The sequence below is a fragment of the Bombina bombina genome, chromosome 2, assembly GCF_027579735.1.
Source record: "Bombina bombina isolate aBomBom1 chromosome 2, aBomBom1.pri, whole genome shotgun sequence".
Taxonomy (NCBI): domain Eukaryota; kingdom Metazoa; phylum Chordata; class Amphibia; order Anura; family Bombinatoridae; genus Bombina; species Bombina bombina.
The window spans coordinates 161,444,275-161,463,756 of NC_069500.1; positions in this window are offsets into that span (position 1 = coordinate 161,444,275).

Genomic DNA, 19,482 nt, shown 5'->3' on the forward strand with positions numbered 1-19,482 from the left:
TACATAAGATAACCTTTTATTGTAGTTGTAACATAAATACAGTGTCACTGTATTTATGTTACTACTACAATAAAAGGTTATCTTATGTATGAAGTCCTGTGAGTGCCCTCCGTCTCTACTATTATTCTATGCATACCACTTGAGGATTGCACCCAGGCACTGGAAAGATTGATGTGGAAGGAGTGCTGGGCCACCGGCTACCACATATATATATATATATATATATATATATATATATATATATATATATATATATATATATATATATATATATATTTTTTTTATATATAGATATATATGTATATATTTAAATTTTACTTTAACATTATCAGATATATAAATATAGATATACAGTATATACTGTATATATATATATATATATATATATATATATATATATATATATATATATATATATATATATATATATATATATGTATATATATATATATAAATATTTTATTTTTTCTATGTGAAGAATATAGGAATTTAAAATATGCGTAACACACTCACACTTCCGATTTCACACTGTAGGTCTAACACGTTGTCAGGTTGGAGCACATGAAGAATTAGTGTACTCCTGTCAGGCTTATGTGTGCAAACCTAAGAGAAGTACACTAATTCTTCATTTGCACTAACCCGACATGAGGTATATTAAGGTGCATTATGAATTTATTAAATATAGAATATTGAAAAATATTACTAAATAATGTAAATATTCATTATAGATGTACTAAAATATTCTTAAAAAATATTAGAATATATATGTATACTTTACATTAACTTAATTATTAATAATTATTATTAATATTTTATTAAATATTTTATAATTAATACTTACATAACGCGCCTTAAAATAACAAATTCTTCTTTTGCTGACACTGTGTTAGTATAAACAAAGAACCCACACAGGAGATCCTAATAGGGGGCGCTCTAACAATTGATATATAAGATATGGCGATATAGATATGAAGAAAAAAAAATAAAAAAAATATATATATACACCAAAAAAATGTCAATCACTCAAACCCATAAATAATAGATATAAAGTCCCAGTATCAGGATCCAGAATGGTTGTATAATGAAAGTTCGGCAAATTCTGTACCACAGGACACGCCAGCTGCTCTCTCCTTACATCAAATGTAGAAAGACATCTGGGAAAATCACAGGGAGACAAAAAAGAGGCGCATGTGTGTAACAGTAGAATAAACCAAAATAGAGCAATGAATCACACCAGGGTACTCACACTTATTCAGAGCACTCATACAGTGCTATCAGGCACGAACTGGGCATTCACAGCAACCCAGCTTGCTGCAATCCTATATGGCAACAGGAACAATCCAGCTTGATTCCTAGAAAGCTGCAGGGAAGTTGGATCCACAAAAGCAACACCAAACACTGGATATGAAGTCCCAGGAATAAGCACAGAGACTAGGCAAAGGCTTATCAGTAAAAGAGTGAAAATAGAATTCAGAACAGCGCCTAGATCTGTTTACCTGCTGCACTATAAAGGACCCCCTAATTAGGTCCTGGGGAGTAAGACAGTACAAAGGATTATAGGAGCGCCAATGAAGGCTAAAGTAAACGGCAGGTTCCTTAATATCGGTTACACAAAACAATAACACCAATTATGATGTATCCAATAAGTACAAAAATGTAACAAGAGAAATGTGTAAAATGTATCCTTTTAATAACACATAAGAATTTTAAAAATTTTCTTTCTAAAATCACAGAGTATTAATACAACCGGATCAGACAACTTCACTGATCACGACTTTACTAATGACGTAGGGGTCACTAATAGCATAAGAAAACTACTATTCTGGTTATGTTACAGCCGGTTGAGGCAACTTTGTGAAATACTAAAAAGTGCATAAAAAATGGGAATGTGATAGTGAATTGAAACAAAAATCACAATTACATATACAAAAATATTATTAATTCTTAGGTGGGTGTACAATAGACACCAATCTTTAATTTTAATAATATTTAAGGTCAGTTCCCCTTGAGCCTCACTATTGTCTTGAAAAAGGCCCCATCACAGGGCCGAAACGCGTAAACATTGGAGAGATTTGTGAGGCTCATATATCACCAGGATCGGCTTATTGGGTGAGTCCATTACCTGTTAGACTCAGTTCCCTTAAGCCCTTTGTTTAGTGCACTTTATTTTTCCCACAGGTTTCTGGAGACCTTGGGACTCAAGGATTATTTTCACTATTTGGCTGCCATTTGGACCAGTTACTTATTGGACTATGGACTTTGTTTTTTAATTGCTTTGTTCTTCTACCAAATTTGGTTTCATTATTGTCAATATCGTTTTATTATTGCCAATTTTTTATCTTTTCTGTCATTCCCAGATGTTGCCAGATATTGTGTTTTGACAATTATAGCATTTAGAAATTTGCTTAGGAAACTTACAGTTTCTGATATAACCAGACCTGGCTCTTAGATACAACAGCTAAGGACAGCTCTGGTTATCCATCTTGTTTCTCTGATACTTATGTATATCACACTTTATTTTTTATTTCATTCACAGATCATACCGGTATTAGATCGTATTATATATATTTTTTGGTATATATTTTTTGTACACATTTTTTGGTACACATTTATTGGTACACATTTGGCTCTAGGTGTAACAGACGGAAAGGAATGCTCCAATTAGAAATCTTAAAAAATGGAACAGACAACCAATAAAATGAGTTATACTCTCTCTATCGATATGGTCAAAATTAGATGACGAAAATGTCAGGGTAACAATTATAAAACAAGGGGTAAGTGCGACCATAATGGTCCGCAATAAACCTATACAATAAGTATATGTAAAATGTGTAACATGAAACATGAATATTCACATGAATGTGCATACAGATGAAGGCGGAAGTGACGTGAAGAGAAGCCCACCAATCAGCCTTTTTGGAAATTGGGAATAGTGGCCAATGGAAAAAATAAATTATAAGTGAAATATAATAAATAAATAAATAATGGTGACTAATAAGAAACGGCTATATATCTAATATATATGCGCCAAGGCTGAAATATATGGTGATACAATAGTGATAATAAGTGTGCAATAATAATAATAAAGGGGAACGTCTGAAAAGTATTTGACAATTGTTAATGGATAATAAATGCATAATGTAGAAAGACCAAGTGACAAATTAAAGGGAAAAAGAATGAATTAATAATAACTATACTAATAATGACAAATAATAAATGCCATCTTAATAAAATATATATATATATTAATATTGCAAAATGTATCATAATATGATTATCCAAAATAAGATAAATACTCAAATCTAATATATCAGTATATATAAAAATGTAAAAAGATGTTACAAAATTATTATTATTAATTATTATTAATATTATATATATAAAAGAAGAAATATACCTTAAAAAAGCGCATGTATGAAGCCCAAACTACAAACTCTAGTATACAGAAAAAAAGAGGGTTAAGAAAATTCATTGATCAATTAATTAAAAGCAGCTGAATCCACTACTTCATTCAAACCCTTGGGGACCAAAGATTGGAACTTGTAGATCCAAAATGTCTCTCTTTGTCTTAATTTGATGAATCTATTATATAAATGTGATATAGGTATATGTTCCAAGGGCGTGATGGAAAAGCTACATGGTTGCCCAAAATGATTCTGAACATGATGTCTGGGGACCCTGTGATTGAGCACTTTCTTTTTCATGTTACGCAAGTGTTCGCTCCATCTTGTGCGAACCTTACGAGTTGTACGACCCAAATACTGAAGCTCACATTTACAGGTCAGTGCGTATACCACGAAAGAAGTATTACAGGTGATCCTTTTAATCGTAAATATCTCTCCCGTGGTATTCGCAGTGACCAACGTGGTTTTGGGTACAATGTACTTACACATAGAACATCTGGGATGACCACATCTATAAATCCCTGATGATATGTGTGCATGGGACTGTCTCTTGACTTTAGTGGACATGACAACCTTACTAGGTGTCAGTCTCTGTTTGAGGGTAGGTGCCCTCCTAAAGGTCTTAGATGGCTGATCCTCCAAAATTAGTTTTTTTTATAAAATGTGCCAGTGTTTCTTAATAGACTTTTTTATTGCCCTAAAATTCGAATTGTATTGGGTAATAAACCTAGGTTGTTGGTTTCCTTCAACATGTTGTGTATTTCTTCTACTTTCTTTATTTTTACTAGAATTGAGTATTTCAATTCTATTAAGGTCTCTTGCTCGTTTCTGGCTATTTTTGATCAAAGAAGGTGGATAACCCTTAGAAAGAAACCTATCTGCCAAAATGGATGATTGATCATCATAGATCTGCAGAGTACTGCCATTCCTCTTAATTCTGTTAAACTGACTGTAGGGGATGTTTGTCTTCCAACTCCTCAAGTGGTTGTTTCCAAAATGAAGGAAATTATTGCAATCCTGTAGCTTTTCCATCACCCCTTGGAACCTCTTCCTACATCACATTTATATAATAGATTCATCAAATTAAGACAAAGAGAGGCATTTTGGATCTACAAGTTCCAAGGGTTTGAATGAAGTAGTGGATTCAGCTGCTTTTAATTAATTGATCAATTAATTTTCCTAGCCCTCTTTTTTTCTGTATACTGGAGTTTGTAGTTTGGGCTTCACACATGAGCTTTTTTAAGCTATATTTCTAATAAGGTGAGGAGGCTGCATTCCTTTGAACAAATTACAGTATAAAACCATTGAACCCCACAAACCCCATTTTAACTTATCTAAGACTTATCTAAAATAAAAACACAGACACAGTAGTTATGGCGAAATGTGGAAAGGTCACGATTTATTATTTAATTGAATTTTGCCACCTAAACTATATCTTGCAAAATTCAGCCATAAAATCAACTTCAAAAGAACCTCAAATAATGCCACTGAATTAAACCAGAATTTTGGGGACCACGCCTAGGGGGGTGTAACCACTACCCCCCCCCCTGGCAGGGCAGTTGGAGATGGGAGAACCCACGGCATAGCCCCCCCCATTAGATAGACCACCGGATCACCCCTCAGGGCTGAGTATGCCGCGGGATCCTCCCACCCCCTAATCTGCCCCGCCCACGTGTCGTGCACAAACTTCACCGCTTGTTGCGATTGTATTCTCTATACTACAAAAAAAAACAGCTGCCGTTTTCTATCCTCCAGCCAGCGTAGACCGCCAGGTCAACTGCTGCCCTTCGGTTGCGCTGTGTTCTTCCCCTTATTGAGGCGCACGGGCGGTCTTACTGCGACTCAACCAATTAGTCAACGTCCTGCCCTTAGCCATGCTGCTACTGCTTTCTCACGTGACCTCTCCGGTTATTGCATTGTGCTCTGCTGCGTCTAGGGTGGGTGGGTGGGAAACAAAGAAAAAAGGTTAGTGACTCCTTCCTGCAGTCCTTCTCCTTATAACACCTTTCCCCCAGCCCCCCCCTGAGCCTTCTCCTGGCCAATGCCTTCTCTCCTTATCTCTCCTGCAACCCCCACACCTAGCACACCAACTACACCATTGTTCTCTACCAGCAGCCCCTCCCTTATGACGTTCCCTTCACAGTTGTTCACTACACTAGTTTAAGGTGAGGAGGCTGCATTCCTTTGAACAAATTACAGTATAAAACCATTGAACCCCACAAACCCCATTTTAACTTATCTAAGACTTATCTAAAATAAAAACACAGACACAGTAGTTATGGCGAAATGTGGAAAGGTCACGATTTATTACTTAATTGAATTTTGCCACCTAAACTATATCTTGCAAAATTCAGCCATAAAATCAACTTCAAAAGAACCTCAAATAATGCCACTGCATTAAGCCAGAATTTTGGGGACCACGCCTAGGGGGGTGTAACCACTACCCCCCCCCCCCTGGCAGGGCAGTTGGAGATGGGAGAACCCACGGCATAGCCCCCCCATTAGATAGACCACCGGATCACCCCTCAGGGCTGAGTATGCCGCGGGATCCTCCCACCCCCTAATCTGCCCCGCCCACGTGTCGTGCACAAACTTCACCACCACCAAAAGAGCCCCTCTTTCGGCCCACCATTCTCCGTCATTCGTGACCTTTCCTTACCTCCACCAGCTCTTGGCACATCCCTCTGATGTCCGCCAGCATTTGGTCATTCCCCTCATCCGTGAGGTGTACTCCATCCCGTCTGAATAGCTCCTCCTTTTTGGCTGCTATCAATGGGTGCTCTACCACTCTGCCCCCTATCTCCTTCATTACCTTCGCCGCTACCTGGTTCACTTTTCTCCTCGATCTATATCCTGCCTTGCTCGTGTACGAGTTCCGCCAGTATATCCTGGACACTATATTGGACCATATCACCCGCACCGATGGCCATGCAACTTTTAACCATCTCATACTCCCTGCTACTTTCTCCTCTAGCTCTCTGAGCGGGTATGCTCCTATGTCAATCCCCCCTAGATGTATAATCAGGGCGTCTGGACACCCCCATCTCCGCCTTGCCTGCTGTATTGTTGGCACTAACTCGTCCCACATCATACCTCTTTTTCCTATCCATCTAATGCTAGCTTCCCTGTGCAAAAAAACTAAATTTAATCCCTGCGCTGATGCCGCCGCCCTAGCCTGTGCCCAGTAAATGTAGGAATGTCCTACTATCCACACTCTTAATGCTTTGCCTGTAACACACACAAAAAGAAAAAACAATTTTTAACAGTTAGAACAATTTGATATGAAGCCTTACTCTTTTTGCAACCTTATGTATGATTTGTATGCTGCGGATTTCCATCTCCCTAGCTTTTTAATCTGTTCCTCTGAACAGCCCCTACCTGCTGCGGTGGTCGCTGCCCCTATTCTGAATGAATGCGGCGCGAAATGTGCATTTTCCCACCCCAGCTTCTTTACTACCCTTTGTAGCACGCTCTTAAACTGAAAAATTGTTACATCTGATCCATCCGCATGCCGCAGGAATGTGCGGCCCCCCTCCCTCTTTGTTAACAGGTACTCTTTGACACAGGCCACCGGGCACAGTGCTCCCCCTGTTCCAGCCATATTCAGCCATGCCCCTTTCCCTTCCTTGTCTGTTTTGGATCGTCTCACCAATATCAATACTGCTTCCTCCCCCCATCTTACATCCCCTATCTCTATCCCTCCTTTACCTATTTTTCTGTTCTTTGGTAACAGTTCTCCTATCCTCATTGCTCCATGAAAAGCCACTATAAACGCTGTTCTGAATATTAGCGCCTCGTCCCTGCTTGCACACACCCCTTCTAGCGCCCCTGTCATTTTCTGTAATCTGTCTTCCGTTATTGGTTCCCTTCTATCCGCTCCCTTTTCTTCATCTCTTTCCCATGCCCTCGCAATCTTCTTTACTATAAACTTCCTGGACCAATCCATTCCCCCGTATAGCTGTGCGCAATATGATATCCCTGCTAGTACTGCACTCAGCCGCCCCTTTCTTACGCCTTCCCTCCGTAGCACCATCAACCACTCTAGGAATCTTCCCTCCTCCCCTCCTTTAGCTTCCTCCCTATATTTGCACCACTGTCCCCAATATTTCCTGTATACTGCCCATGTACTTGGTGCCAAGGCTTTCTCGACCAGTTCCTCGATTCCTTCTATCCGTTGCCAATCTGCCAAAAAAGCATAGGGCAACATTCACCTTCCTGCCTGGCATTGGGTGCAATCTCCCTAAACTTCTCCCATTTAAAATGGGATAGCGCGTCCGCAACTACGTTTCTGAAACCCTGAATGTGTTTGGCCCTGACACAGATGTTATGCTTTAAACATTTCAAAACCAAGTACCTTAGATACCTAACTACTGGCAGTGATGAGGCGGACAGCTGATTGATGACCTCGACCACCCCCATATTGTCTGACCAACATATTATTGTCTTATTTGCTAGCTCCCCACCCCATAGCTCCATGGCCACCACTATGGGGAATAACTCCAGCAGCACCAAGTTTCTAAACCATTCTATCTCCTTCCATCTTTTGGGCCATCCTCCCGCACACCACCTCCCTTGAAAGTATGCTCCATACCCCATTCCCCCTGCCGCGTCCGTGTATAGCTCCAACTCAACTGCGGGCGCAATCTCCTGCCATATGCGCACCCCGTTGAAATCCTGTAAAAATTGGTCCCACACTTTCAGGTCTTCCCTCATCTCCTTTGTCACCCTAATCATATGCTCTGGCTTTTTTGCGCCCTTTGTGCTAATCTCCAATCGCCTTTTAAAAAATCCTTCCTACTGGTATCACTTTACACGCAAAGTTCAATACCCCCAAAGTTTTCTGCATCTCCCTTAGCGTTACCTTTTTTCGTGTCGCCATCCATGCTATCAGCTCCCTAGCCTTTTTCACCTTATCCTCGGGTAGCTCGCATTGTCCTTTCACTGAATCTATTGTTATGCCCAGGAATGCTAGTCTCGCGCAAGGACCCTCTGTCTTTTTGTCTGCCACTGGGACCCCCATCTCTTCAAACAAATCTATCAGCCCTGCTTTCATGCTTTCGCACCTGTCGGTGCCCGCCCCTCCTACCACCATGAAATCGTCCAAGTAGTGGACTATTGCATCCCTCTTTTGCCTTGCTACCGCTAACTAGTGCAGAAAAGTGCTAAACTTCTCAAAGATTGAGCATGATATGGAGCACCCCATTGGTAGGCATTTATCCACATAATAATGCCCTTCAAATTTGCACCCCATCAGTTTAAAAACTATCAGGATTCAGCGGCAATAGCCGATTCAATATCTATCTTAGCCATCATGGCCCCCCTCCCTGCCTTTTTTACCAGCTGCACTGCGCTGTCGAATGATTGGTATTGCACTGTTGCTTCCTCTTTATTGATAGCATCGTTTACCGACCTACCCTTTTGGTATGATAAGTGATGTATCATGCGATATTTCCCTTCCTCCTTCTTGGGAACCACCCCAAGGGGGAAATGACTAGATCTGCTATTGTTTTTTCTGGGAAAGGGCCGTCCATCCTCCCCCCCCTCAACCTCCTTCGCTAGCTTCTCTTACAGTATCCCGGGGAGCTCCGCTGCCGATTTTAAGTTCCTAGCTTTTACTGCCCCCGTTACCGCTCCTTTCACTGTTCTGTAAAACCCCTACTCAGCCCCTCAATTAATAAATCTCTATCCTTTATGATAGGGTATGCTTGCAGCTCACGAACCAGTCTATTTTCAGCGGGGTTGGCGCTAATCCCCCCAGCTTGCCCTCCCCCTGCGTTCCTTGGCTCCGAAAGGACTGCCTCCCATACCCATTGTTACCTCCATTTTTTCTGCAATCTACCCCCGGGTGCGCCCCGCTACAGTATCTGCAAATGTGTCTGAATTTGCATGCTCCCCCCCTATCGCATCTGAAACTGTAAACCTGGCTTATCTATTTTACATAGCTTCTAAAACAATGCTTAAAACAACAATCCACCCCTTACTTCCCTTTGCTAACAAAGTAACCTCCTTAAGCTGTTCCCTTAGTATTCTGTCAGTACACTGTACTAAGGAATTTAAACTTTAGTTTTTCATTCCCTGTAATCCCATTAATTTATAACCTTCCCTTCTCCCGACTGATTTTCTTTAATTAATAATAATAAAGACCGACACAAAAGTTTGGCGTTCTCTCCCCTCCATTAGATATTTTGTTCATTAGAATATCTTGGAGGTGTATTTAATAAATATTAGTACAATTTAGGAGTGCCCTCCTAATGAGATTATTTATGGATTATAAATATCAATAATTAATTACAATAATACATTTTTTGTCAGCAATACCTCCAATTCATATAGTAGAATCTTAGCAGTGCACCCCAGAAAATTGTTATATAATCTCAGTAGCGCACTCCAAAATAATACTATTGAGATATCTAGCCATTAATGACAATACGATTATTACCAAATATTAATATTTAACCCAAATAAAATATTTCCTAATTTCTGAACAGGTTATTTTTTTATTTTATAAACCCAGTGATTATATTTATGCAGTAAATAGAATATTGATTATGACCAGATACATATTAATTGATTTTTACCATATTAAAGTTATAATATAAAGCAAGGTATAGAAATATTAATATTAATTAATATTCAATGAAATCGTCTGTATCCTGGATATGGTCACCATATTATTAGGAATTAAAGGGACACCGAACAAAAAAACCCTCCCTCGTGACTTAGACCAAGCATGCAACCCCCTAATCTACTCCCCCCATTAAATATTCCACGCCCTCATGCTATCCCTATCCAAAAAAGAAGACATCTAAGCTTTTTTCATAGTTCAGAACTTTGGACAGCACTTTTTATTGGTGGAAGAATTTATCACCAATCAGCAAGGACAACCCAGGTTGTTCACCAAAACTGGGCCGGCATCTAAACTTACATTCTTGCATTTCACATAAAGATACCAAGAGAACAAAGAAAACCCGACTATAGGAGCGGACCTGATAAGCCGGCCAAAATCTTGTGCCCCATCCGAATCACGAAAGAAAAAACCCGGGCCCAGCGTCCCCTGAACTTTAAATAAAACTAATAAACTATAAATATCACAATTTAATGCTACTAGATATAACAATTATAATAGCTAGTAACAATAACCGATTCAGCATATGGCTTATTTAACAACATTTAGCTAGCAAATGTCCAAACCGAATAGAATTCCTGGTGGTATAATATAGCTATCTAACCAAAATAGTCTTACATGACTTAAATAATCAATCAGAGCAATGTATACCTTACTAACAGATAAATATATAAACCAATACAGCCAAATAAGTCTGATCTAGCCACAATACAATATTAAAACATTACCAGTAACTAAAAATTAACTTATGCTATAAAATACAAAAACTTTTTCCACAGATAAATTCACAATGCTAGGATAATTATTATATAGGATACACTAATAAATTAATATAAATTTATAGACATAACAATACACATTTAAATCACAGCTTCGGCTATGCTATTGCTATAAAGAAAGCTTAAGCAGTAGTACAATTTTATACGTTACCAGCAGCAATTTAGTAATGATTGAGCTTTCAACCTCCAAAGTTCTTTCCCAAACAAAGAAAAAAGGTTAGTGACTCCTTCCTGCAGTCCCTCTCCTTATAACACCTTTCCCCCAGCCCCCCCCTGAGCCTTCTCCTGGCCAATGCCTTCTCTCCTTATCTCTCCTGCAACCCCCACACCTAGCACACCAACTACACCATTGTTCTCTCCCAGCAGCCCCTCCCTTATGACGTTCCCTTCACAGTTGTTCACTACACTAGTTTTTATATATATATATATATATATATATATATATATATATATATATATATATATATATATATATTTCTTCTTATTGTGTAACATCTTTTTACATTTTTATATATACTCATATATTAGATTTGAGTATCTTATTTTGGATAATCATATTATGAGACATTTTGCAATATTAATATATATATATATATATATATATATATATATATATATATATATATATATATTATTAAGAAGGCATTTATTATTTGTCATTATTAGTATAGTTATTATTATTAATTCATTCTTTTTCCCTTTAATTTGTTACTTGGTCTTTTTACATTATGCATTTATTATCCATGAACAATTGTCAAATACTTTTCAGACGTTCCCCTTTATTATTATTACTGCACACTTATTATCACGATTGTATCACCATATATTTCAGCCTTGGCGCATATATATTAGATATATAGCCATTTCTTATTAGTCACCATTATTTATTTATTTATTATATTTCACTTATAGCTTATTTGTTCCATTGGCCACTATTCCCGATTTCCTAAAAGGCTGATTGGTGGGCTTCTCTTCACGTCACTTCCGCCTTCATCTGTATGCACATTCATGTGAATATTCATGTTTCATGTTACACATTTTACATATACTTATTGTATAGGTTTATTGCGGACCATTATGGTCCCACTTACCCCTTGTTTTATAATTGTTACCCTGACATTTTCGTCATCTAATTTTGACCATATCGATAGAGAGAGTATAACTCATTTTATTGGTTGTCTGTTCCGTTTTTTAAAATTTCTAATTGGAACATTCCTTTCTGTCTGTTGCACCTAGAGCCATTTTTGCTAATTCGATTGGTCACTCGCTCCGTTTTTCTAGACACCTGATTGGAGCACAGTGTAATCATGTCACTTCCGTTTTCGCTGGGTTGTATACGAATGAAGCGTCTATCTTTCATATATTCATTTATACTGTGAGTTATCATATATAGTTATTATTACACATGTATTGTTAATATTTTTCACAAATTGCACTTTTATTGAAGCATTTCTATATCATCAACATCACAATGAATACTTTCACCTGTTATATTATATTTCATTTTGTCTCATAAACCTTTATTATTTTTTACTATATTATATTTTTATATTTGGTAAAATATTATCATTTGTGAAGCACTTACTATGGATGAAGGGTTAAACACTATAGGACAGCCCTTCTTGGGAAGTTACTGTCCAGGTGTTTGTCATTTGTAATTATCTTAATTGTTTTAGGTGGTGTATATAGGATTGTTAGCTTTCAGTGTGTAACATATGCCTGATGAAACAGCGTTTGTGCTGAGAAATGCATTGCATTGATACAAGGAGGACAAGCATTTGCCCTACCTGCTGGTTCTTGTTTTTAAGAATGTTTTAAATAAATATTTTATACTTTATATCTGGAACAGCCACTGATTTTCTATACACCACCTTTGTTTTATCTCCATTGGGATTGAACCTCTTTTGCTGATAAGCCTTTGCCTAGTCCCTGTGCTTATTCCTGGGACTTCATATCCAGTGTTTGGTGTTGCTTTTGTGGATCCACCTTCCCTGCAGCTTTCTAGGAATCAACCTGGATTGTTCCTGTTGCCATATAGGATTGTAGCAAGCTGGGTTTCTGTGAATGCCCAGTTCGTGCCTGATAGCACTGTATGAGTGCTCTGAATAAATGTGAGCACCCTGGTGTGATTCATTCCACTATTTTGGTTTATTCTACTGGTACACACATGCACCTCTTTTTTGTCTCCCTGTGATTTTCCCAGATGACACTGTGTTAGAACTACAGTGTGAAACCCAAAGCATGTTACCATTATTTTGCATTCCTATGTTCTTCCCATTTCTTTTTAAATATTTATATATATATATATATATATATATATATACTGTATATATATCTTTTTCTCTCTCTCCCCCTCTCTTTTTCTGTCTCCCCCTCTCTTTTTCTCTCTCTTCCCCCTCTCTTTTTCTCTCTCCCCCTCTCTATTGCTCTCTCTCTCTTTCCCCCCTCTCTTTTTCTCTCTCTTCCCCCGACGACGCCCACTTTCCCAGCAACAGCATGTCAGGTAAGGCCAAGTGTGTTTGTCCCCGTGCTGTCTCTCCTGCGCATGACAGCTTCGGACAAACACACTTGACCTTTTATATAATAGGACTAGTCCTAAAGCCCGTTCACACGGGCCATTTTTTACAGAACAGTGGTCCCACCCCTTGTGCTCTCTCCCTCCCCCTCTCTTTTGCTCTCTCTCTATCCCCCCACTCTTTTGCTCTCTCTCTCCCCCTCTCATTTGCTCTCTCTCTCCCCCTCTCTTTTGCGCTCTCTCTCTCCCCCCTCTCTTTTGTGCTCTCTCCCCCCCTCTCTCTCTCCCCTCTCTTTTGCACTCTCTCTCCCCCCCTCTCTTTTGTGCTCTCTCCCCCTCTCTTTTGCGCTCTTCTCTCCCCCTCTCTTTTGTGCTCTCTCCCCCTCTCTTTTGCACTCTCTCCCCCTCTCTTTTGTGCTCTCTCCCCCCTCTCTTTTGCGCTCTCTCCCCCCTCTCTTTTGTGCTCACTCCCCCCTCTCTTTTGCGCTCTTCCCCCTCTCTTTTGCGCTCTCTTTCTCCCCCCTCTCTTTTGCGCTCTCTCTCCCCCCTCTCTTTTGTGCTCTCCCCCCTCTCTTTTGTGCACTCTCCCCCTCTCTTTTGCTGTCTATCTCCCTCTCTTTATCCCCCCTCTTCTGCTTTCTTTCTCCCCCTCTCTTTTGCGCTCTCTCCCCTCTTTCTTTTGCACTCTCTCCCCCTCTCTTTTGCGCTCTCTCCCTCTCTCTTTTGCGCTCTCTTTCCCCCTCTCTTTTGCGCTCTCTTTCTCCCCCTCTCTCTTTTGTGCTCTCCCTCCCCCCTCTCTTTTGTGCTCTCCCCCTCTCTTTTGTGCACTACCCCCCTCTCTTTTGCTTTCTATCTCCCTCTCTTTATCCCCCCTCTTCTGCTCTCTTTCTCCCCCTCTCTTTTGCGCTCTCTCCCCCTCTCTTTTGCACTCTCTCTCTCTCCCCCCTCTCTTTTGCGCTCTCTCCCTCTCTCTTTTGCGCTCTCTCCCCACTCTCTTTTGCGCTCCCTCTCCCCCTCTCTTTTGCGCTCTCTCCCCCTCTCTTTTGTGCTCTCTCCCCCCTTCTCTTTTGTGCTCTCCCCCCCTCTTTTTTGTGCTCTCTCCCCCCCTCTCTTTTGTGCTCTCAACCCCCTTCTCTTTTGGGAGGTGCTGTCTTATTCTGTCCCTTACAGGTCTGCTTGTTTGTCCAAAATATTGTTTTTTGCACGGACACTGTATCATATAAACCACATTTTTATCACAGCATCTAATAGTGTCTCTAATTTTGATTTTGCAGTCTGAGTTACTGGCCTCTATTTGTTTACACTTATTACTGAAACTACAGGCTTTACACTGATGGCATGGAAAGAAGCCTTCCAATTTATTACCTTGTATATCACATAGAGGATGAAAATATATTTAAACAACTTTTAATGACAGAAGCTGAGCTTATTTTTAATTTTGCCACCCTGACCCCTGGTGGATTGAACGCCAAACTTGATCTTAATCCCTTTAATTGAATATTTGCTTATATATATTTTTAATTTTCTGTACTGTCTTATGGCCAATTTTATGCAGTAGTTTTATCCAGCTTTTTATCATTTTATAGTAGATTTGACTTTTGTAAGGTTTTAAGAAAGATAATATGTTATTTAGTTATTCATTTATATATTTATTATCAGATCCATCAAATGATACCAATCATTCTAATATTTTATTCATACATCAACTATGAACCATTTTACAATTATAACTTATTTATATTTTAATATAATATTGAAGTTATTACATTTATTTGTATGAGCATTGTGCCTTAAAAAATAGGAGACTGTCATGATTACAGATATTTAGGTAAATAATGAACAATGTCTATTGAATAAAGTTTATTGACACAGCCATCAAACAGTTAATACAAAAAATGGCATCCAGATTAACCCTATAAAAATAGGTATCAGGCATCCAGTAAGTCATCTTGATAAAGGCACAACGTGCCGAAACGCGTAGAAGAGACTTACTTACCTTTTGGACACCACATTTGATATTTTTCACTTTGTACACTTGAAAGTGACATTTGAATCCGGACCGCTTTTGGAGAAACCCCATTGGATGTTAACTGTCAGGTGACAAAGCACGCACGCAGACAGTGAAGACCCTGGAGTCACGCTTGGGAGCAGGAAACAAGCTCAGCATGTAGTGCTCTTCGCCGCTCACTCTGTTGTGAGCTTAGAAGCAATATCGGAGCCACTCTTAGCCGCAAGTCTGTCAGGTACGTGGAATATATTTTCAGCTACACTTTACCACTCTTGGAGCTAACATTGATCTGACCGGTCAGCATTTTATCTACAAGTACTTGGAAGAGACTCACATCTTTGAGATTTCATAATATATGAGCTATCCAATATCACATTTGCTCTTGGTGACTTTTACATTTGCCATTTTCCTTTTGTGCACAAAAAAGGAAATTTGAACTTTACAAGCCAATATATCGGATTGCCATCATTCAATATTTCAGTATAAGCAGAAGTATAATTATATATACACTTATTACATCTGTGAGAGTTCTCCTCTTGTATTTAGCGGTTTTGTATTAGAGTATTAGCCTCCTCAAAACACGCATCATATTATTCTCTTCATTTTGTATCTATGATCAAATGTTTGATTAATTGTTTGGTTTTAGTATTTAATAGTAGATTTTAGACGATGTGGCCACATCTTATCAGATTATTTTAGAGTCAATTAATTATTTCTTTTTTAACTGCCATAATTGATTAATTTAGTATAATTATTTATCTTATGTATATTTGTTTAACTTATTTCATTTATTTGAGTTTGTGATTTGATTAATAAATAATCTTATTGATCTAACGTCCATCTAGTGCTTAAGTAGCAGTTTTTATATATATATTCACTTTTTGATTAGGATATTGGTATTTATCTCTTTTACATATTTGTTTTGGGAACTTAGCCTTGTGCGCTACTCTATCATCCCCCTCTCTTTTGTGCTCTCCCCCTCCCTCTCTTTTGTGCTCTTTCTCCCCCCTCTATTTTGTGCTCTCTCCCCCTCCCTCTCTTTTGTGCTCTCTCCCTACCCTCTATTTTGTGCTCTCTCCCCCTCTCTTTTGTTCTCTCTCTCTCCCCCCTCTCTTTTGTGCTCTCTCCCCCCTCTCTTTTGTGCTCTCTCCCCCCCTCTCTTTTGTGCTCTCTCTTTCCCCCCCTCTCTTTTGTGCTCTCTCTCTCCCCCCTCTCTTCTGTGCTCTCTCTCTCCCCCCTCTCTTTTGTGCTCTCTCTCTCCCCCTCTATTTTGTGCTCTCTCTCTCCCCCCTCTCTTTTGTGATCTCTCTCTCCCTCCTCTCTTTTGTGCTCTCTCTCTCTCCCTCTCTCTCTATCTCCTCTATCTTGCATGAGCGACCGCGCCCGGCCACGCCCCCTTTATGCCGGCCATGCCCCTTTCACAACCCTTCTCGCCCGACCATGCCCCCTTCACGTCCTGCCACACCCACTTCTGCCGCAGATCAGGTAGGGACTCAATGGCCAGGTGTGTTTGTCCTCGTGCTGTCTCTACTGCGCATGACAGCTTCGGACAAACACACTTGGCCTTTTATATAATAGGATATTTAAATCTATACCTACACTCTTTATGAAAAGTTTTTTTTAAAATACAAAATGCCCCTCTATTTATTACCTGCTAACAATCTGTTGTTGATTGTTACCCTGTCGTATGTGAACCAACAGCACAAATATTGGTTTGAGCCACGTATCTTATCTTCTCTTTGTAATTATATTTACCATTTACATAGTATTTCCCCTTATGAGTCTAGTCCACGCATATACAGGGATACGATACACTCCTTGTCTGCAACATTTGGATACTGTGTATCAGGGTACTTAGACGTACCAGCCAGCTGATTAGATCTTTTCCATTGTCATCATGGGGGCCTGCCCCTTTAACCTATTACCATTCACATAGTAGTGCACTTGGGGGCGTAGTTTTGAGCCAGATACGCATGCGCACCACATCTCGCCAGATCGCGCCTATTGTGGCATACCCGAGCTGCGCTCTCTAAATACTCACAGGTATTTACCATCTCTGTAACTGTGTTTAAGGAGGTTTGTTTTTTTATGCTATGACCGTGGGTCTGGGGAATCCCACTCACAGCTGACAACTAGCGGTACACGGGCATTGAGTGGTGATCATAGTAATACATAACGCATATGCTTGAACATCTACAGTACAGTATCTTATGCCTCTTAGTGCGATAACAGATAGGGTTTATATTTCATGCAAGTATATTTGTCTGCTAGAATTGGAGGTCCATTTCTGTGTATATATATATATATATTTCCTAGTATAGGTTTTGAATAAATGCCGTTGAGGAATGCTGCGATCATTGAGTCCATTTATTGCCGGTTAGCTGTAACCTAATTGCCATCTATGCAGGATTAATTTGGGTAATATGACTTGTTATTAGGTGCTATGATGATATACGATATGAACACAAGATCAGTTGCTGACTATATGATTATATGATTATACCCATTTGTGCTGTAAATGTACTTTGATGCAATATTGGTTGTTATTTTTTCACTTGTTATTTTTCACATGTTTTGATGGTGTTTGTTTACATTAGGGGGTTGCCAAGGTAACAGTTTTGGTGGTTTTTTTATACTGGGGGAGGGTCTTATTTAACAGTATAAATGTTTGATTCATGCTATGTACTTTGGTCTGATGAAGGGGTGTATTCCCCGAAACGTCACTGAATAAATCCAGTATTGTCAAGACCAGTGAGTGCTGTCTCCTGATTTCCATATATCTATACCTATATATAATCATTTATATATGTATAGATATATAGCCCTCCATGTACGAAGCAGCGAGACCTACTCCGGAACTCTTGCGGTGCAAGTTCGCATGTGCAAGCCTGCTTCCCGCAATGTAAGAAGCAGCTGTCATTAGACCGTTGCTTCTTACAATCTCCACCACCTCTGAGGTGGTGGAGAGAAATGACTGAGAGATCGCTCGCTCTTGGTGATTCACAGTCCCTTCACTCGCACGATTGGTCGCGTGAATGAAGGAGTGGGCATTACACACTCATCTGAGTTTGTAATGATACATACAGCCAGCAGATCAACAGCGAAGGCGGCGTATGCAGCGAAGGTGGGCGGACATCTTCACAAGTTGAGAAGCTGTCCGCCTGCCATTTTATACATGGGGTTCATATTGTTCATAAATACCATCAGATATATGTAGAAATATGTAAGTACGAAAAAAAGAACATATTCTGCTATGTGAAGAACATTGGAATGTGAAATATTCATATTTTCATGTCGGGTTAGCGTAATTGAGAATATGCGTGCAAGTAGGGTATTAGTTTTTTTCCGCTTTTTTTGCTCCATTGACTTCTATGGGGGAATATGTTATTGTACGTGCAATATTCTAAGTTCGGCTTTTTATGCACATTAGCACACGAGTGAAAACAGTTTACTTTTAACTTGTAATACGATATCTACCCGACGCATGCAAAAAACGTACTTCTAGCGGAGTTAGTGCTCGAGCGGAAGCGTTAAATACCGCTCCACTTTCTTGACTTAGGACAAGCTGACTTTATATACCTACACACTTGTAATCTGGCCCTTAGTATTTTGCAGATAAAGAAGTTTACATTTTAACAAAATACTCAAAAGAAACCAATTACATATCTACATGTTCATTTAAAAACAGGATTACAAAGAATACTTGTAAACAACATTAAATCATTGAACCCAATACAAAAAAACCCCATAAAGAAATAACTGTAAAATATAAAACATATATAAACATAATTTAACTGTAAATGTGCTTAAGTGCTTACTATGCATTATAGATTCCAAGGAAGTTTGATTAATTGTAGGTGAACTAAATAAATTTCCTCGATGTTGCTATTTGGTGTTAATAGTAGTAATCTATGAGACCAATTATGAAAGAGAGAGTTCACTGTGAACCTTATAGTAATTAGTCAACTGGTATGCCAATAATAGTGCTTTTATTTTGCCTTGTATTGGAAACAAATATATTATCACAAAATCTCTAACAGTTATTTGTCCCAAGGTAGTATTTAATTAAACCAATCAATTACAATTAATCCAACCTACTAACTTACCCATGAACATACTAAATGCCATAATATATTAACTACTATTTTAGA